This window comes from Pelobates fuscus, chromosome 11, assembly GCF_036172605.1.
Source record: "Pelobates fuscus isolate aPelFus1 chromosome 11, aPelFus1.pri, whole genome shotgun sequence".
In the NCBI taxonomy this organism is placed as follows: Eukaryota; Metazoa; Chordata; class Amphibia; order Anura; family Pelobatidae; genus Pelobates; species Pelobates fuscus.
The window spans coordinates 35501310-35521555 of record NC_086327.1 but is presented as its reverse complement, the minus strand read 5'-3'; the positions used below and the strand labels follow the sequence as shown (position 1 = coordinate 35521555).

Here is a 20246-nt window from a genome sequence, read left to right as displayed (position 1 = left end):
GATGAAATAAATAATAGGCAATCCTTTATTCCATTGACAATGCTTGAAAAATTCTGAATATTTTGTATGGTGGTTCACTCATTCCTTGACAATGTCTGGTGACATTTGTATTACATGGATTGAACCCGACATACGACTTCATGAAAGAGAAATTTGTTTTACCTATTGAAGAAGCAGAAGACCATTATGAATTAAATATTGCCTGAGGAAGGGTTTAATTTTCAAAGATATATGTCATAATACAATGTCCAAATAAAAATGAGAAGATGTCCTTTCATGTAGTATGGAATGGACATCTCATTTTTATTTGGACGATGCAGTATGAGAGAGAGACTTTGGTGCTACAATTGAAGAGCAATCCTGGAAGAAAATATTTGCATATTGTCACAGAATACCTGAAATGGGATTGAGACAAGGCTTCAGCTGCTATGTTGTGACAGGCTGGTATGTGTATACAGACGAGGTAAAATTGCTGTGTTGCTACCAGCCAAGTAACTTTGCATACTGCTGTGTTTGAGTAGTAATTGACAGACTTCCTTCCCCAAAGATACCCCCATGTGCAGTGGCTGCAATGGAGTATACTACAACAAGAGCTGAAGGTTACTAAAAGAGAAGGCTTCATGTCTCTGTGGGCCATGTGTCACAAAACCAGTTGTCCTTGATAATGGCTGCAAACCCAGTCTAAAATAACAGGGGTGTCCTTGGTCAGTGGGGGGGAATGAACATGCTTTACCCGTTACAGTGGATTAGGACGTTAGCCACATGAACAGGTCTGCTCGAACATGTGTTGTCATGGTGCTACTGTCAGTAGGAAACCTGGAGGAGGCAGAGCAGTCAGGAAATAAGGGGTTTCCTTGTGGTATAATGCGAATGGCAAAGTACAGAGAACCAAGGAGAGACTGGAGATACAAACGGGAACAGGCACTCCGTCTTTCCTGATACGCTGGACACTGTCCGTGCTGTATTGACAATAAGTCAAGATGTAAGCCTAGTAATATTACAGGTATAGGCCTATGGTATATCATGGCGCAGCAGAATACCCAGGATGAAACGGGCCATGGGCTTGTTAATGCTCTAGAGTATAGCAATAGGTTTCTCATGAGTCAGAAATGTGTCATGATAATGTTTTGTTGTATGGCAGTCACAGACAGTTAATAGCAGCCATGAGAGGGTCACCACAAATACATTGAATAATTTAAGGCTGCTATAGACCCCAGAAATGAGACGGGTGGCAAATAAAATGAAAATTAAATGTGCTGGTGAAATAACATGAGCAGAGGGAATGTGTGCTGGACTGTAACTTGTGATGTTACCCATAGTGGATGAAACTAAGGGGTACACAGTTGGATACTCCATGTGAGGGTTAGGAACTCCTAAAGTAGGAGACTCTAATTCTCCAGACTATCATAGAACATAATTATGATGAAAGAATGGGTGTTGTCATAGCGTGAATCTCTGCCATGTTGTCTGTGATACTTGCACGGGTGCAGATACCCAGCTGGGGAGCTCAGAGTTAGCAATCATGAGTCTGTACAGCTCGGCTTCAGTGCTGTAGCTGGGAATGGTAATTCGGTAGCAATTAGGAACGGTCCAGGATTACAAGGAACTGTGTTAGTGGTATCCTGGTACTTGACCAGAGTACAATGAACTAGCTGGGGTGGCGGAATACTTGGTAATGAAATAACCTCTTCTAGTGGTGAGAGACATACTATGATGAATAAACAATGAATAAATGCAGGGCCGCCACCAGAAATTTTGGGGCCCCTGACAAAGCACAAAGTCTGGGCCCCCCACGCCCCCCTCACCCCCCGCCTGGCCAGCCTGCCCCCCCACAATGAATGCAGAGTGTGTGTTAGTGTAATGAATGCAGAGTGTGTGTTAGTGTTGTGGATGCAGTATGTGTGTCAGTGTAGTGAATGCAGAGTGTGTGTTAGTGTTGTGGATGCAGTGTGTGTGTGTTTAGTAGTGTATGCATGTAAATGTAATAAAAGTTATTCCCCCTCCCTGTTTCTTACCTGGTTCAGGGAGGGGGGAAGATTCTTTGATCCCTGGTGGTCCGGTCCGGTGCCATTGTCGCCCCCCCCCCCCCCCCCCCCCGGCTCCCTATACTTGCAGAGGGGGCCCAGCGGTCTGCAGCTGTACTATACAGCATTTCCCTCTCTCTCTCACTCCCGCGAGATGTGGTGTGCACGCCGCAGCTGCACGTATATATAGCGATCATGGTTGTCACCCCCTGATGTCGGCCCTGAATAAATGTAATGGGTATGTCGATGAGAGTATAGTCCTGTATCAACTGGCAGCTCGCCAAGTGCCGGATGGCAAAGAAATTTGCTATACAAGGGGAAAGTAAGGCCTTGCTAAATGCCAAGTAGCTCAGAGAGGTTCTAGCTGTGATTTTGGCCGAGGGCCTGAGTCCACATTAAGAAGTGTCACGAATGTTTGACTCTCGGTGACAAGTAAGAGATTCAAATTAGTGGCTGTGACAGGTGAGACCCTATCTAATAACCTCTAGCTATGAGTTGGGCCAAAGGGTGAATACCTCCACATGAGGATGGTGTTGGCCTTGCGGGACTGAATTATGAATATACTAGAAAATGACCTGCACCAAACCCTTCGCAGCCAGTTGATCTATCCCTAAGAAATGTAATTGATTGATAAAAAGTATGTTGGAACGCATGTACCTTGTTCACCTAGTGAGGTTGAGCTTGAGAAAGGAGATCATAGAGAGGAACCTAAAGACACAATGGGAATATGTCCAATGGGAATATGCTTTTTACATTTACTATACTCCTATTGATACAGGCTCATTTACTATTTTTACCTCTATTTTTATTTTTATATTTTTTTCTCTATGCAAGTAGTATACAAGTAGTATACATCAATCGATAACGCTCTAGTTGAACATTATAAATATAAGGACAGGGTCCTTTTAAATAACACTCATTAGAAGATAAGAATGCAGCTAGATCTGTAGATATATTATTGCTTACTACTCCACTCTAATAGTTTGAACATCTATTCTGCAATTGTATGACCATTTCAAATACCAAATAGAACATTTGTAATATGCGAACACCACTTGCATTAACGTTAAAACTTGTTCATCTTGGTCATATTTTCTTCCGAGAAATCATTATTAGCAGTACGTTCCATAGAACATCCTCATGCACACTCTTCCTTCTTTCCGATCTCCTGTTTCGTATATTATTAAAAGGCATTGATATCTTAAGTAAATGACAGTTACGTTTAAATTCAAACCCAGCGGGAGTAACTATGGTTACAAATGTCCACTATCAATGTAACCTAATATATGTGATTTAGAACCAAGAATATTTGTTATTATTGAAACAATGTATTAAAAATGATTACTGTGCATGTAATATAACTCAGAAACAATGTTTATTAATATGTGAAAATTGAGAGAAATAAACGGCTATATAAGCAGTAATTGCCATACAGTTTGTATCCATTGACAAAGCCGTTCTGACGGAGAAACGTGTTAGGAGGGACTGAATGCTGATCATTGAAAGCCAGCATCTAGGACGCACCTGCCTCTATTGTACCCAGCAAAGCAACATCTAAGCTGTTGATCCGGGATGCCGTGAGCAATATAAGGTCTGCACCTAGTATGCACTTTGCATATCAGCTCACAGACACATGTTAATTAAGTCTGGTTATGAGTATTTTATCTGAACTTTTTATTTGAGCTTTTTATACACTGAATTTTAGTTGAGAGCTAAGACTCTATTAAAGCCAGTTTTATTTTTTCACAATTTGGATTGCATTTTATGAAATTGTGTTGATACAAAAATCCACTAATTAGTTTTTCTCTATATCTTTTCATATACTCACCTCTATTATGGAGCAACATTATCCAAGAAAATACCTAATGTATAAAAATGTGCACAGACCAATATTGGACTTTACTATCTAGTCTGTTGCATTTAGTATATGACATCTGCTATTTATTTCTGTTCTTGAACCGTTACTTATGGCACATTATTGTTTGACTATCCTATAATAATAGGCGTATCTGCATCACTGTATTAACAGACCTCACAGCTAGAGATTAAGGGTATTTTTATTATTTCATGTTTATATTGAATAGGTCGTTAGGTTCCCTATTATATATACCCTTCTCTTAATCTCACACATATATTCAGCGCTCCACTTCTTAAGCTTCAAGGATCCAGATATACCTATGAAGCCCATATTTAAGAAGTGGGATACAGTCTTAAATACTCAAATTAGTTGTTATGAATGGAGACATTCCTGGAGCATGGTATATAAAAACATTCATTGTCTTAATCTATTGGAGTGTCACTATAAGCTTTTAAATATGTGGTATATGGTCCCACATAGATTGTCTAAATTCTATCCAAATCAAGAACATAGATGTTGGAGATGTGGGGACTAAAGAGGTGATTTATTACACGTTTGGTGGGATTGTTCCCCCATTCAGCTGTTCTGGAACATGATTAGGGGTAAAATTCAAACACAGAGGACTGGGAAATCCTTTCTTTATGGTCCTGACTTATTTCTTCTACAGCTCAATGTTAAAGGACCACTATAGTGCCAGGAAAACAAACTTGTTTCCCTGGCTCTATAGGGTCTTCAGGTCCCCCCCACCCTCAGGGTCCCACTCCCGCTGGGCTGAAGGGGGAGGAAGGGGTTAATCGCTTACCTTTCTCCAGCGCCGGGCTCCCTCGGTGCTGGGGACTCTCCTCCCTCTTCCGGCGTCATCTGCCGAATGTGCATGCGCGGCAAGATCCGCACGCGCATTCAATCAGTCCATAGGTAAGCATTTCCAGACGTCAGCGTCTTCTCACTGTGATTTTCACAGTGAGAAGAGTGGAAGCACCTCTAGCGGCTGTCAATGAGACAGCGACTAGAGGCTGGATTAACCCTATTGTAAACATAGCAGTTTCTCTGAAACTGCTATGTTTACAGCTGCAGGGTTAACCCTAGATGGACCTGGCACCCAGACCACTTCATTAAGCTGAAGTGGTCTGGGTGCCTATAGTGGTCCTTTAAGCTTACTTTCGAGAAATATACTTCCCTGGTTACTCAAATACTACTAGCTGCAAAAATTATGATAGCTAGATATTGGAAATTAGACATTACTCCAGTTTGGGCTTTGGTTAAAGAACAGCTTAAAATAAGTAAAGTTTCAGATGATGTTCTGTCCTTATGGCTAAGCATAATAGAGAATTTGTAATAGATGATTATGGTTGGCTAGTGGTATTTCTCTGGTCCTCTTTTGCTCTCTTTCGATTTGAATGAAGGGTATACCTTTAGATTCTGCATTATCTCCAGGACTCCCCCTCTGGTGTGACAAATTTGGAAAATAATTTCGTCCATTTGTCTGGTTTTGTCTCTTTTGTGTATGTCTCAGTAAAAGTGTCCTCGTATTTTTTTATCTTAAGAGTATATAGTTTAGGAGTGTGGGGTTTGCTACTGGCTTGACATGTTTTGTGTGTGATATTTTTTTTACACACTCTTGATGATATGCCCTGAAAAGTGTACTAATTATGTATAGTAATGTCAAGAATTGTACAATATGTTTTATGTTCATATGAAAAACCAATAAAAAACAAATATGAAAAAACAATTGCCCCTGCGTGGCTGTACTCCACTCTTCCTGAACCTTAATTAAAGAAGCTGGATGCTGCTGGGGAAAGGGAGATCTGGTGCTAGAGAGCAACGTTTGAGGTTTTAAGAAAGCAGCAAGAACCTCCTGGCACCATAACAGCTAAATTTATATAAATTTGCTTTGGTGCCCAAACTGACCCTTTTCATTCAATGCATTACAATTTTGTTTAAAATTTTAAAAAAAAACAATACTTTTAATTTCTTCAACAGGTCCTGCAGGTGGATTAAGCCCAGGTGAAATTGCAGGCATTGTGATTGGAGTACTAGTTGGTTTGGCGATTATTGGAATCATTGTTTTCTTTGTGGTAAAAAGAAAAACAGGTAAGTTACACATCATTGTGTATGTGTACATATATTTAATTTATTTGTTTGTTAAACGCCTATTAAATCATATTTATTATTATTACAAAACAAAGCAGTCATGAAAATTTGTAATAAATCATTTTTACAGAGATATCCAATACAATTTTTGAAATATTTGCACACAACCCAAAAGCAGTTCTAAGTGGTTTTATCATGCCTGAGTTACACCACTTGGAGTGTGTTAGTGTGTTACAGATGAGATGCCGTACTATATATCATGGTGCAAATTGCAACGATGATGCTCTGTCTATTTATGATGCTATCTGTCATAAATTTGATGCTAGAAAACATAAAATGATGTGGGTTCCGTGCATCCTGCCTTAAAAATTATGTCAGAACGGTCAAATCCATATTGAAGCGCTAGTAGGCATCTAAAAAAATACTGTATGTGCTGTAGTTACATGCAGTTAACCTGATAGTCACATTGGTACTTTATCTATTCTTTATCTTGTTTTTCTAAACTAAATGTGTTTTTTTTATTTATTTTTTTATCACTTACTATGATGTAATCCTGGACTAATTCTCTTTCAGCAAATTCTGCACAATGTCCCACCCATGACACTGCAGATAATCAGTCATCTCATATTTATGAAAACACCTTGCCAAGACCAAAGGTAAGATCTCAATAATAAGACATTGGCAACAGTGCTATCAAAAATAGAATGTTAAAAATTGTTACAATAACAATCACTCTCTACAAATCTTGTTAATAATCTCTTCCAAAAAGAACACGTATACAAACATTTTACATTGTCCAGAGACAGCGCATAATGTAAACTGTATGATATTAATTTTGTAAGCAACAAAACTGCTTAGAAAACAAAATATATGTATCAAAATCTATCTAACCATCTATCTATCTATCTGTGATGGACTGCCTGGCACCCTGACCGAGTACCTGCATCAATCGCTGCTTCCTAGTACTTGCGAGCACCATAAGCACTGTACTGGAACACCATAACCACCATAGACTCCCACAATCCATGCAGCTTGGTTGGGGACCTCGCTGTCCTCCACCCACCCTGGACACAGGACCAGGATCCAGCTTCCAGTGGGTAGACCTCACCTAGTCCAGAGAGTGTAGCAGGAACAGCTCTTATAAGAGTTAGTGATTATACTCAAGGGAGTATTGTGAAATAGCAATCCCCAGAGTGAATATAGTTCTCCAATCCCCCAAACATGAGCCAAAACTTTGTGAAGGGGTAAACAAATCTCAGTTTAATGGGAGCCACACTTGGCCTTATATGACAATCCCCATACAAGGGGTACACCCACAGGGACCTTGTGGGGGACTGATTTGCAATTTCACATACCAATAGCAATAAGGTTACAAGGCACGACACCCCCACACACAGCACACAATCCCTCCCCTCTGCCTGGGAGATAATTGGATCAGTAACTGTGCTAATTCTAATCCAATAATCTCCAAACACAGAAAAAACATACTTTTTTAAAACCCCCCAAAGGTACCCTAAAAGTACATAAAATGTTACATCCCCTGACAGCCCTGATCTGGGTGACCAACATATCCGCAAATCACCCAGATCAGTTCAGGTGTTCAGGAATTTCCTGAAAGTCATTTAATAGACGGACCGCAGGCATGGTCCCATAGCTGAAAATAGTTCCATAGAATCATGGCTAAGTGCTGCTGGAGGACCGACCGGGAACCGCAAAGTTTTCATGCCGAAAATAGTTCCAGGGCATTTGCGGCTAAGTCCCCTAGAAGTCTGTTTGCGGTTTTGAAAACAAGAAAGACAAATGTGTGAATTACAGGCGCTTATTTGCTTAGTGGTTATTTTAAAAAATATATAGCAGCTTGAACACTTTGTGGATGCTCCAATTTAGAAAGCAAAACAGACCACACAGAGAGGATAGAAAGTGAAAAAATCGTCTCCACTCCGTGGGATATTAGTGCAGCGCTAATTAAGAATAAGGTCGACTCACCCTATTGGTATTGATTGGGTGGTTCAACTAAGTTGGACATATATGGAGAAAACACAAATAGAGAATATATAGTGCAGGGTTGTTTAAACCACAAATTAGAGTTGTCTGTAAATTGGCAAACTCACATGGTAACGAGCCTTTTCAGAAACAGGCTCTTAACTTTTCAGCTGGTATGTTATAGGGTAACATACACCCCCCTTTTTGGATCTCCTCAAAGGTCGTACTTCCAATATATATGGTGGAGAAAGGGAGAAAAGAATCTCTAAGTGAGATCTGTAGGTGTGAAACACAATTTTAAAAATTATAGAATTTGCTCACCTGGCTCAGAGCCTTTCAAACTGGCTCTGAGTTTAAAAGTTTGCGTCAAATATAGGGTGACAGCCCCCTCTGGAACCTGGGCAACACTAAAGACTGGATCCACTTTTAGTCAAAAATGCACGGAAAAGTGCTTTTTAATGTAATTAAAATTAAATGCAATTTAAATGCAAATAAGAATACAAGTAAAATACAAATAAAAAATATAAAATATGTAGCTGGATCCTCCGAAACGCGTTTCACCTATCCTGTAGGCTTTTTCAATCGGCATGGTGTTGCTTCCTGGTTCCGGTATTTACATCATCAATTTGGTACATCCTCTTCAATTCCGATCCTATCGGAATGCGTCCTTACGTCTGACTCCTCCCTTTCACAGCTATTTCTTCTTAGCTCAATGATATGGCTTCATTGGATCGTCAGTCGTTAGACGGGACTACATTTCCCGAAATGCATTGCGGCCGCTCTATTTTGTCATTTCCGGTACGGCAGAAATGCCAATCCCATCATACTTAGCAATATAATGTCTCATATTGTAGCGAATTTCGCTCAAATTCAAGAAAAAAACGGGAGAAAAAATTTATACAAATATCAATAAAATAAAAAGCTAAATCAGATCTATAAAGGAAAGAGAAAATGTGACTCCAAAACTCAAAAAATAATAATATGATACCATGCTATGTACAATATTGGAATCCCTGATATCAAGTCAAAACAGGAACTAGTTTTAGTGTCTCAAACTCCTAAATTAGCATGGATCAAGCAGGGATATAGTGGATCATTTCTAACTTAGCATAGATCAAACAGGGATACAGTAGATAACTTCCAACACTACATGGATCAAGCAGGGACGTAGTGGATCACAGGAAATGGTACAACTCAAAGTCCGCATTGAGACAGTGCGGGACCAGAGTGTCCAAATCAGAGATCCACCGCATCTCCGCCTGACCCAATTTCTTGATTATGTCATCACCCCTCCAATTGGGACAGACCTTTTGAATAGCGAGAAAAGTCAGATGTTGTGGATCGCAACCATGGTGTTCTTTAAAGTGAGACGAAACACTGTGTTGCATAAATCCTCTCTTGATATTACGAACGTGTTCGTTTATCCTCATATACAACGGTCGTTTTGCTCTCCCTACATAATATAAGTTACATGTGCACTTAAGTACATATATGACTTGTTTAGTATAACATGTAATCATATTTCTAATCGTGTATTTCTTTTTGCCCTGTGGATGTGTAAAGGTAGTCACATGTCTCGTAGTACTCCCCGTCCGCCTACATGCTATACATAGCCCACATCCAAAAAAAAGTCTTTATGCAGAAAGGTTTTAGATTGGTTGCCATTTTTTATATGATTTTTAACCAACTTTGATGCTAGGCTCGGGGCTCCCCTATAAACAACTTTTGGCTGTTCTGGTAATAAGTTATATAATATGGGATCAGCCCTCAACATTGGCCAGAATTTTGTAATGATTCGCTTCACCTGTCTACTTTTCGAATTAAAATTACATTAAAAGGGAATACTTTGACTCGCATTAACATTTTTGCTCTTATACTCCAAATGTGATGGTCTATCTTGCGATTTTATTTCTTCTATTGTATTTTGCAATATATCATTACTGTATCCCTTTTCTATAAAGCGACTTTTCAGTTTGTTCGCTTGGGCATCATATGTTGTTATATCAGTACAGTTCCTTCGAATTCGAAGGAACTGTGACTTTGGAATATTTAGAAGCCACGGCGAGAAATGGCAACTTTGTAAATCTATATAGTTATTTACATCTACCAACTTGAAGTGGGTTTTAGTTTTTATGGTGTTTTCCTCAATGTAAATTGTCAAGTCCAAAAAATTCACACTATGTCTGCTATAATCTGCTACCAAATTGATCCCCCAATTATTGAAGTTTAGATATGCCAGAAACAGTTGAAGGGTCTCCTCTGGGCCATCCCAAACAAAGAAAATATCGTCTATATAACGACGATAGGAAACGAGGTTTGCACACCAGTCCGCGTTATCTAAAATAAAAACATGCTCTCATAGAGCCATAAAAAGATTCGCATAACTGGGTGCAAACCTCGTTCCCATCGCCGTACCACATGTTTGCAAATAAAACTCGTTGGAGAACCAAACGCAATTATTACATAATATAAGGTGTATGCCTTGAATAATAAAATCTATTTGGTCTTGATGATACAATTCTGACTGCTCTAAATGAAATCTCACTGCTTCCTCTCCTCTGCTATGGGGTATAACCGTATAAAGAGAGCTAACATCAGCCGTAACTGCGGTTTTGGTCCAGCGAAAAAGATGGCCGCCACCTCCTGGTCGCCTATAGGAATTGCGGCCACCCAGATGAACAGTTAGACCACTGCGGTGGAAATTGCAACAATGTATCAATTAAGCTTAACAAGCTCCAGGGAGGTCTCTGGTTTGTGCGGCTGTTCGGTAAACAAACCATATAGTCCCAATTGCATGAACAATCCCTGTTTAAATTATTTTAGCCAGGTCTATTGCAGGGGCTATAGTCACAGGGTAGGAGGCTGGCAAACAGGCCCCTCGAAAATCCAGTGGCGAGGTTACTTTCGCCACACTCACTATCTATCTATCTATCTATCTATCAATCTATCTATCTACCAGACAGAGCTGTTCAATTGCATGACCACTGTGCACAATGCACAGATAACTGTGGTGTAAGGACAGACCAGGCACCACGCCGTCAGTAACTGCTACAAGTGCAAATGATTTTATTTAAATACCGCCCCCAAACACACACACACACATTTTTTCAATACATGACTGCTCACAAAACGTATTAAAAAAATAAAGAACTAATTAAGAATCACACTATGATGAATACTGTCATGTGCACTCTGTGTGTCTGAATGTTTGTGGGTGTGCATACCTTTGAGTCTATCTGATAGTGTGTGCCTCTCCTTGAGTGTATCAGATTTTATATACCTGGTGGTGTATCTACATGTTTGTGTCTTTGTATTTATATGTAAATGTACCCCTGCATTCATACACCAACACTACACATAAATGCACCTATGCAGTTGTACACACTCTCCACATAAAAACGTGCCTACATCCAAACATAGACACTACACACAAATACACCTTTGCATTAAAATTTTCAAAACTACACACAAATGCATGCCTGCATTCAAATGCCAAGACTACATATCCATATACCCCTTGCATTCACACATCAACAGAAAACATGATTACACACCTGCATTCCAGTTCCATTAAAGCACACAACTACACACCTGCATTAAAACGCAAGCACTACACACAAATACACCTTTGCATTTACACACACCTACTCCATACAAAAACAATCCTCTATTCAAACAATCAGTTGTGTCACAAAAAAAAGTAAATATTCAAAATTATGTGTAGGGTGCAAAAGAATGAAAAAGAGATAAACTGATATACTTAATCAAATTCACCAAATATTTGCTGAACATTTGTTGTAAAAGTGTCAGTGACATTTTCAGTGTCCCTGGAAAGGTTTTTAAAATTATTGGCAACTATAGCATGATTATTAGCCATCTATAAGCATTTATAGTGTATTAACCTTGACTTACTCCACAAAAAGATTTAGCACACATTTAATAATATTTATATTTGTACTTGCTATACCATTTACATGTCATCTTAAGTAGTAATAGTAATACAAAGGAGTACAAAGACTCTAATGTTTTCTCAAGCATGAAAATATAGTAAACTAATAACCAAATTGCAACATTTAAGCTAAATTAACCAAACTATGAATTGGAGATATAATAGCTACATGTCGTCATTACCCACTCTAAGTATATTCAGCAATACGTTTTCATATATTTTGAGCTCTTTCTACAGGTGGAGAACAATGAACTTACCAAAGAGGAATCTAGTTACCAGGTAAATAACTTTTTCTCTTCATGACATACGTTTTAAACCTAAGCTTTAAAAAACAAGAAAAAGTGCACAAAATACCATAATGGCTTGAGTATAAAAGCCAGGGATAATTTATTTATTGTGACAAGCACTCTTTTCCACAAACATTTGCCACAGACTCCTGGAGGAGTGTGGAAGCTGGCCTCCTGCCCACCAACTATGGTCAGGTCCTTAGACCCCTTTCATGAGTTAACCTGTATAGCCGCCTCCAGCGGCTTTCGCTTGGTGCCCCTGGTTCAGCACTTTCCCTCTAATGAATTGAATCGAACACTTGACTGCTATGGAACTACTTTCGGCATTCGGACTTCGTGGTTCCCGGTCATCGTGGATCGTTTATATGAACTAACCATCAAACGTTCCTCAGCGATACTTAGCCGTGATTGCTATGGAACCGTTTTTGGCTATGTGACCTTGCGGTTCCTGGTCATCTTGGTCCGGTGTTTGGAACCACTTGCCGACCTGCCAGGAATTCACTTTTTGGAAAGAAGGTGTCTGAGACTAAGAAAAATATATGCTCCCTGAGAGCCAGGTAGAGCACCCCCTATTTCTGCTGCAGGAGCTCCCGAAAGTTGACAGGCTAAAGCACACTTTGCTCTGGAACTATATAGGGAATAGGACTACGTGTGCGAAAAAAATGCAGCAACATACACATTTATAAAAATAGAACCTGCCCCTTAAGGGACATCAAGATCTAATGTTGGCACATTGCTACTAAAAGGTGGCCTACCCTTGGTTTAGACACTGGTGTAATTGGCAGGAACAGTCTACATTCTTCCAAGCAGCATCACCATGATGTAGAGTACTGTTATGAGAGAGGTCTGATTCTTGCTTATTTAATTAAGATAAACATGGAACTTTAATAACAACAATAACATTTATTATTTTTTTATACACTTTGGTATATAATATTGGGTATTCTAGTCATTATGTGATAAGAAATTATAGGAGCAGTTTGGATCTATAATAAAATATTTTACTAATATTAGCAATGTATTGAAACAATATTATCACAACATGTTATAATTATGTAATGATAACTGCATAAGTAAAATTAAACAATTAAAAATACATTACTTTATGTACAGTTACTCCTCGACATTATAGATCTGCATATTCTGGTTCCTGGTTAGGTACACCTAAAATACATGAAAGTTATTTTTCTTTTTCATCACTCTTACTGACCAAGAATCATATAACCTTTATTTCTTCCTGCAACCCTGTATAGCCTTTACCAGCCTTGCACAAGCTTAATGTCCTCAAAACTCTGAGTATGCACATTTTGATACCATTTTTTTCTGTATGCTACTTATGATGCCATAAACTAAACCTGTATGGCAATGGTAGCAAGGGTAAACCTTGACTGCCGATTTTAGTGTACAATTTGTAGCAATGAGTATCTATAAACTATCAGTTGGTTTATTTCATTTATAACTAAGTCAGTTGATAATCAAGCATACTCTTTCAAATCATCTTTATGGATATTCCAAATTAATGTGGAAATCTCTAGAGAAAATAGTCAGTTCTCAATGTCAGAGGATCAATCTGGCTTTTCCACAATTATTCTGTAATAAGATTAGATGCCAAAGACTTTTTACAGTTTTAATTCTTATAACCATCCTACAGAGAAATATAAATGCATACGTGTACATAAACTCAGTCTAATGTGTATGTACACTTGTAGGTCAATAGAACAGCTTTATATCAAATAATGTTTTAGAATGATTTTGGACAATTAAATAAATTAATATATGATACAAGTGCAAGTAAAGCTACCAGTTGATGATGCTGACATTCTTTACATCTATATGACCTTAAAGGACCACTATAGGCACCCAGACAACCTCAGCTCAATGAAGTGGTCTGGGTGCCAGGTCCCTCTGGTTTTAACCCTGCAGCTGAAAACATAGCAGTTTCAGAGAAACTGCCATGTTCACACTGAGGGTTAATCCAGCCTCTAGTGGCTGTCTCTGACAGCCACTAGAGGCCGCTTCCACGATTCTCACTGTGAAAATCACAGTGAGAAGACGCTGACGTCCATAGGAAAGCATTGAGTAATGCTTTCCTATGGGCTGTTTGAATGCGCGCGTGGCTCTTGCCGTGCATGTGCATTCAGCGATAACATTGGCAGGAGGAGGAGAGTTCCCCAGCGCTGAGGGAGCCCGGCGCTGGAGAAAGGTAAGTGGTCGAAGGGGTTTTAACCCCTTCAGCCCAGCAGGAGTGGGGCCATGAGGTTGGGGGGGACCTAAATACCCTATAGTGACAGGACAATTAGCTTGTTTTCCTGGAACTATAGTGATCCATTAATCAAATTGCATCTCATAATATATTCAACAAGGTTTAAATTGAATACAGATTAGGCTATAGGGTTTTGTTGGTTTAAATAAACTACTTAATATGATGCAACAAAAAGCGTCATATTTCAATTCACTTAAAAAAATATATACTTTTATAAGGATTGAACAAATATTTAAACATCGTTGTCACACATGTCATGTGTCCTTAAGGGGTTAAGAAAATAGAAACAAAATAGTGCTCTCTGTATGAATAGAAAGTGCCAAAAATAGTAAAAAAAAAAAGTACTCACAATTTCTCGCGCTGTGTGATCTGCTAACATTTTTCAGCATTGGGGGTATTATCCCGACCAAGCATGGAAGGTCACTGCCAATAGTAGAATCCCAAAAAATTGCTCAGGATCTGAGGAAACTATAAAAACGTAAAATAAATAGAATACAAATAAATAAAAAGTATCTAAAAGTATATGGCAAATTACAAAGTAAATATGGACCAAAATGCTTTATTAGATAACAAATGAAAACAAAAAATTACTTGCAAAAACTGCAGTCATACTCCAGAGAGCTAGAAAAAGGACGTGACGAGAGTGTGGTTACGTCATGACGCCATGCCTCTGGGGGAGCACGATGTATATCTGCCCGTAATAGGGGTGCAGCGGCGCAGCACAACCACACACTTAAGAAAGAGAGAAGGTAAAGTGGAAGAAAAATACAAAAGAGAAAGAATAGAGAGACTTTAATAATTACAACTGAAAGAGAACAATGAGTATATTAAGTTGTCCAAAAAAGTTTTAAATTCTACCCAGATTTCCATTTTAAGTAAAGGTTTTAAGTTCGCTGCTACTCTTCTTTTTAAACCATTCGAGGCTTTTATAGACATAAATAAATTTGTTAGGAAGGCAACTTTAAAAAGATTCTTATCAGCAAAATTACTGATATGATCAGTTCTTGTCAGATACCTATCCTGAAACTAAGTTTGTTTCTTTTCTAAGTTGTTACAATAAGTTCCAGCTCTCCACCACTAGTGGTCCCTAATCACTAACTCATAACTTACCTTGATACATCACCACATGCCTGGACTAATTACTAAACATACAAAAGTCCACACCCTACTCAATACTGGGCCTTTACAATTAAGTTGATGGTCAACCAGAAAGACTTCTGTTCCTGGCTCCTGTAATTTTACCTATGGACTTACCTTCTTTGCTTCCTTCCTATTGGAGACCAACCTGATATACATTATCAACCTTTTGTTACCAACCTGCTCCTTTCCAACCTGAACTACTCTACAATACATCTTTATTTCCAACCTGCGCCATACCAACCTGAACTACGCTTCTATCCTGCTTTATCTTATTAACCGGCTTTATACCTACCAGATCCTCACAACTGACCTGCCCTATACCACCTGCTTAACGCCAACCTGGACCTCACTACTAACTATTATTGCATGGTGTTCTTTAACCGCTTTATCAGTGTTCCTTCCAATAGGGGGCTGATTCCCTAAACTTCTATTTTCCCTGTAATTCCTGAAAACCTACTGTTCTGTTCACTTGTTTTTCTATACAACCTATATTTTTATCTATATGTATTTGCTTCTATCTAATTATATCCTGTTTTATAACCACTCTGGGGCATATTGCCTAAACCTCTGTATCTCTTATTTTTCTTCTCCCTATAATTTCATTTGTGGGATTTCCTGTTTCTTTATTATCTCTATCTCTGGCCAAAGTCTCTTATCTGACGTGCTCTATACCATGACAGTTCCTCTCCAATACCTCTCCAATACAATCAACTCTTTAGTAGTAACAACAAACTTAAAAGTGACATCAAAAGTTTATCCACCTGGTGTTAAGACCTGCAGGGGTGATGGGGCTGCGGTCCCTTGTTCCTTTTCCAGCTGCTGAGTATAAGTGATTATAGCTCCAGCAGGGGGTAGAGATGAATACAGCTTCCAGACAATCCTTCCCAGTAGTTAGAGTATTCTTTCCCCAAACATGAGCCAAGACTTCATGAAGGGTGTAACAGAACTAAAGCTGGCTTTTATGGGGATCCTCATGCAAGAGGACCTCCCAAAACAAACAAACATATCACCAATCACTGTACAGTATTTTCTTAATACACGCCCTCCCTCTGCCTGGAAGATAGTGAGATAAGTTAAGGGGTAAATCAATTATCTCCAGGCAGAGGGCACACATTTTACCCAAACATTGGAACACCCCTTTCCCCACAAGGTATCCCCACAAAATACATATCCCCTGATAGCCCCGATCTGGGAGGCAAACATATCCAAATTTCACCCAGATCGGTTCAGGGGTTCTTAAAAAGTGTGGAAGTCTTGTTTTACCGACCACACACGAGGCTCCTGCCCAAAACAGTTCCACGAATTCAGTGTGTGTGGTCGGTCAATTGGAGAAAAAGGCGAAAGCGGTAAAAATACCGAAGATACCCTCCTGGCTCATAGGAGCGATTGTTCCCCTGGTCCATACGAACATAACTACCGAATGCCGCTCTTCTGGGTGTTCGGCAAGTAGGAGAAGCGGGCATTCGGTAGTTTTCAGCGGTACTTCGCACGGTCGAGTGTCCGATTTTAGTTCCAGACACTCGACGACCAAGTCCCGCTGACTCGCCTCATGCGAACAAGATGGCCGCCGTTTTCTTTTCCTCGTGGCGTTCGGCTATACGAACAGCGGCCACCCAGGGAACACTTAATTGTCGGTGCTTCAGATCACAACAGGCCAGGAGGGGGGTCGGGGTTCGGTAGTTGCAAACTGCCGAACGAATAATCCACTATAGGCAGAAAAAGGGAAACCAAATACACAAAAATAGAAGAAAAGGCCGGCTGAGGTCTCTTTTCTTCACACCTGGTTTTAAATCTGGCCCAGTTGAAGTTTTTTAAAAACTTGCTCTTAAAGACTTGGAAAAAATAAAAACCAATAAAAAATATGAACATCAAAATGTTACTAAATGAGAAAAAGAAGCACTAAAAAGAACTACAGAAGGACAAAAACTTTGTCATCAAACCAGTTAAAAAAGGTGGGGACATAGTTATTATGCCATATAAAATGTAAATGTTTTGGTTACATGTGACATATAGTCACTATACACCATTATCCCTCAAATAAGGGTTGTGACGCTATAACCAAAATGCTAAAAGCAGAAAACATTATTCCCACAAACCAAATTGATTTTATCACTGAAGATATTAATATTATTAAAAAAAAAACCAAAAAAAAAACCATATGTTTGATTCTTAGACACTTTTTACATGCACAAACAGGGAATGGCTATGTGGACCAGATTCACTCCCATCTATGCCAATTTGTTCATGGAAGATTAGGAAATTACTGCAATTTGGGGTAACCATGGCTGGAAGCCGATGACCTATTTTTATTTAGGATTGGTCCTGTTGACTCTCTAGTTTTATTTTTAGAACATTTTAATTTCAATGAAAAATGTATTGTTTTAACCCACAGATACAGTAAAGAATCAATAAACTTTTTAGATTTACAGATTTTTACTAAAGACAATAGAATTAAAACACAGATTATTTTTTTTATGAAAGTCCATACCAATACTATTTTTGATCAGTCACATTGCCACTTTGGTCCTTGGTTGAATAGTATTCCAAATAGTCAGTTCTTATATCTTAGGAGAAATTGCTCCCTAGAAGATCATAATAAACAAGATTTAAAAATATATATGTATATATTTTTTAAGTAAAAATTAATATAAAAATAATTTAAATGATACAATAGAAAATGTAAGAACCTCATGTAGGAAAGAACTTTTAAAATATAAAAACTCAAACAAAGATCCCCTACTCTCCCTATAATTTGTGATTATAACAATAAAAGTAATTTTTCAAAGAAAATAATAAATAAAAATTGGCATATATTGCATCGGGATGAGATTTTGAAAACCATCTCTCCTGAAAAACTCAATATCAACCTACAACCTAAAAAACTTATTTAATAGAACACTATACAAAAAAAAAGAGAAAACAGTTACCTTTTCACTTAATGACGTGGGTTTATATAAATGCTAAAAATGCATTGTATGTAAATCGACAAACGGAACAAAAGGTAAAATCCCCCATTTCAGGACTGTCACTTAAAAAATGTATACATTTATACATCTTAGCTGTATCTTAAAAAAAATGCATTAGTGCAGCAGATTGCCTATAGAGGATAAATGCCAGAGAGAGATTATCCCACCCAATCTGGTATTCTGTCCGATATAGATCGGGTATAAGTACAGAGAATATGGTGTTAATTCCTCTCTTATTATCTGATCATAGGAAGATCCCAAGAGAGTAAATCTCATTAAGTCCTTTGGGATATATAGTGTCCAGGGTTTTTTATCCAATACAATTCCTTTTGAAGTAAAAGCTCCTTCATTGTGACTGTAAAATGTACCTTTTCCCCACTTTTCCAAAAAAACATATTAACTGTGCACGATTGGTCACTACTAGATGCCACTTAACAAGTATACATGGATATCTATCTGCCACTGGACTCATGATACTGCATGCTATTAAGATCTGTGCTGATTTGAAGCTCTTCTAAGTGGGCATTCACAAGAGTTGTGGACATAAGTGGACATTATCCGGTTGGACTTTTTTTATAGTTTTCATATACCAATTGGCACAACCTGTTTTTTTCTCTTTCGCTTTGCCTGTACTTGCTACAAGGGGTTAAATGGAATTCCCTTATTCTACAGTGCTTGCTGCCATATTTACTCATTACTGATTGCCTTATCCATATTTGTATGTATACATTGATTCCCTCAAATCTGATTTGACACCATTATTCTTTGTCCCCATTAACAGGATTTAACATTCCAAGATAAAGCAGAATACAGCACTATAATTCTGACACCTAAGAAATAATCAAGGTAATGTTTGGATGCATGAATCTATCACCTTTGTTAGTGTGATAAATTAATGTTTAATTTTGAGTGTTTAGTGTTCAAGATATTCCTGAGACTATTATTGAGGACGTAAACACATGCCAGTCATTTAGAACCTTCTTCATCTGATGAAATAGTTTTTCTGTGATAAAGTAACTTAAAGAATTCTCAGCTCCAGAAAAGTGGCAGTTGTTTGTTCCTTCATCACAGTAAAAACTATTCCAGTATTTACTGAGAAGAACAGAGCAGTCCATGGAAAAAAGTGATAAACACAGCAATCAAGGTGAGCAAGTAAATAACACCTAAAAAACACACTGTGATACTAACATAAATCATCTTAAGTTGAAGGTTGATTTAGCATAATAAAAACAGCCTTACATCTGTGGGGAAAAAACTTAAAGTACAACACTCATAGTGTAATATTGTCTGACCTTCTATAATAAATAAGAAACAGCACAGAGCCACTCATGTTTCCCAGTGCGCCACATAGCAAACTCTGTCTGGAATCATGTTGTTTGGTTGTTTTTTGTATGGTCTTTTCTGCAGTCTCATCCCAATCTCTCTGTTTCCCCAGTCAGGATAAATGCAGGAACTCCGAAGATGGATATAAACAGCTAGACTGTATTAAGAATAAAACCAAAACACAGGGAAATAAAAAGTAATATATAAAAACCTGATAAACGCAACACGTTTCAACAGCATTAGACCAGCCTTCCTTGTCAGACATCTGTTTTTGCTGTTGATCCGAAAGAAGGCAAACAAAAAAAAAACCATGTTTGAAGCACCTCTAAATTTGCAACAAGCTAGGGAAATATTCTTTCTTG

The 20246-nt window shown here is 38.4% G+C and overlaps 1 long non-coding RNA gene across 1 annotated transcript; it reads left to right on the top strand.

The window, feature by feature from the left end:
• Positions 1-6572: 6572 nt before the first annotated feature.
• LOC134577524 (uncharacterized) lies at positions 6573-20034 on the top strand. Its single transcript, XR_010086033.1, has 4 exons — positions 6573-6629; positions 12143-12184; positions 19343-19407; positions 19997-20034. It is a non-coding gene; the product is annotated as an uncharacterized LOC134577524 (long non-coding RNA).
• The last annotated feature ends 212 nt before the right edge of the window (positions 20035-20246 follow it).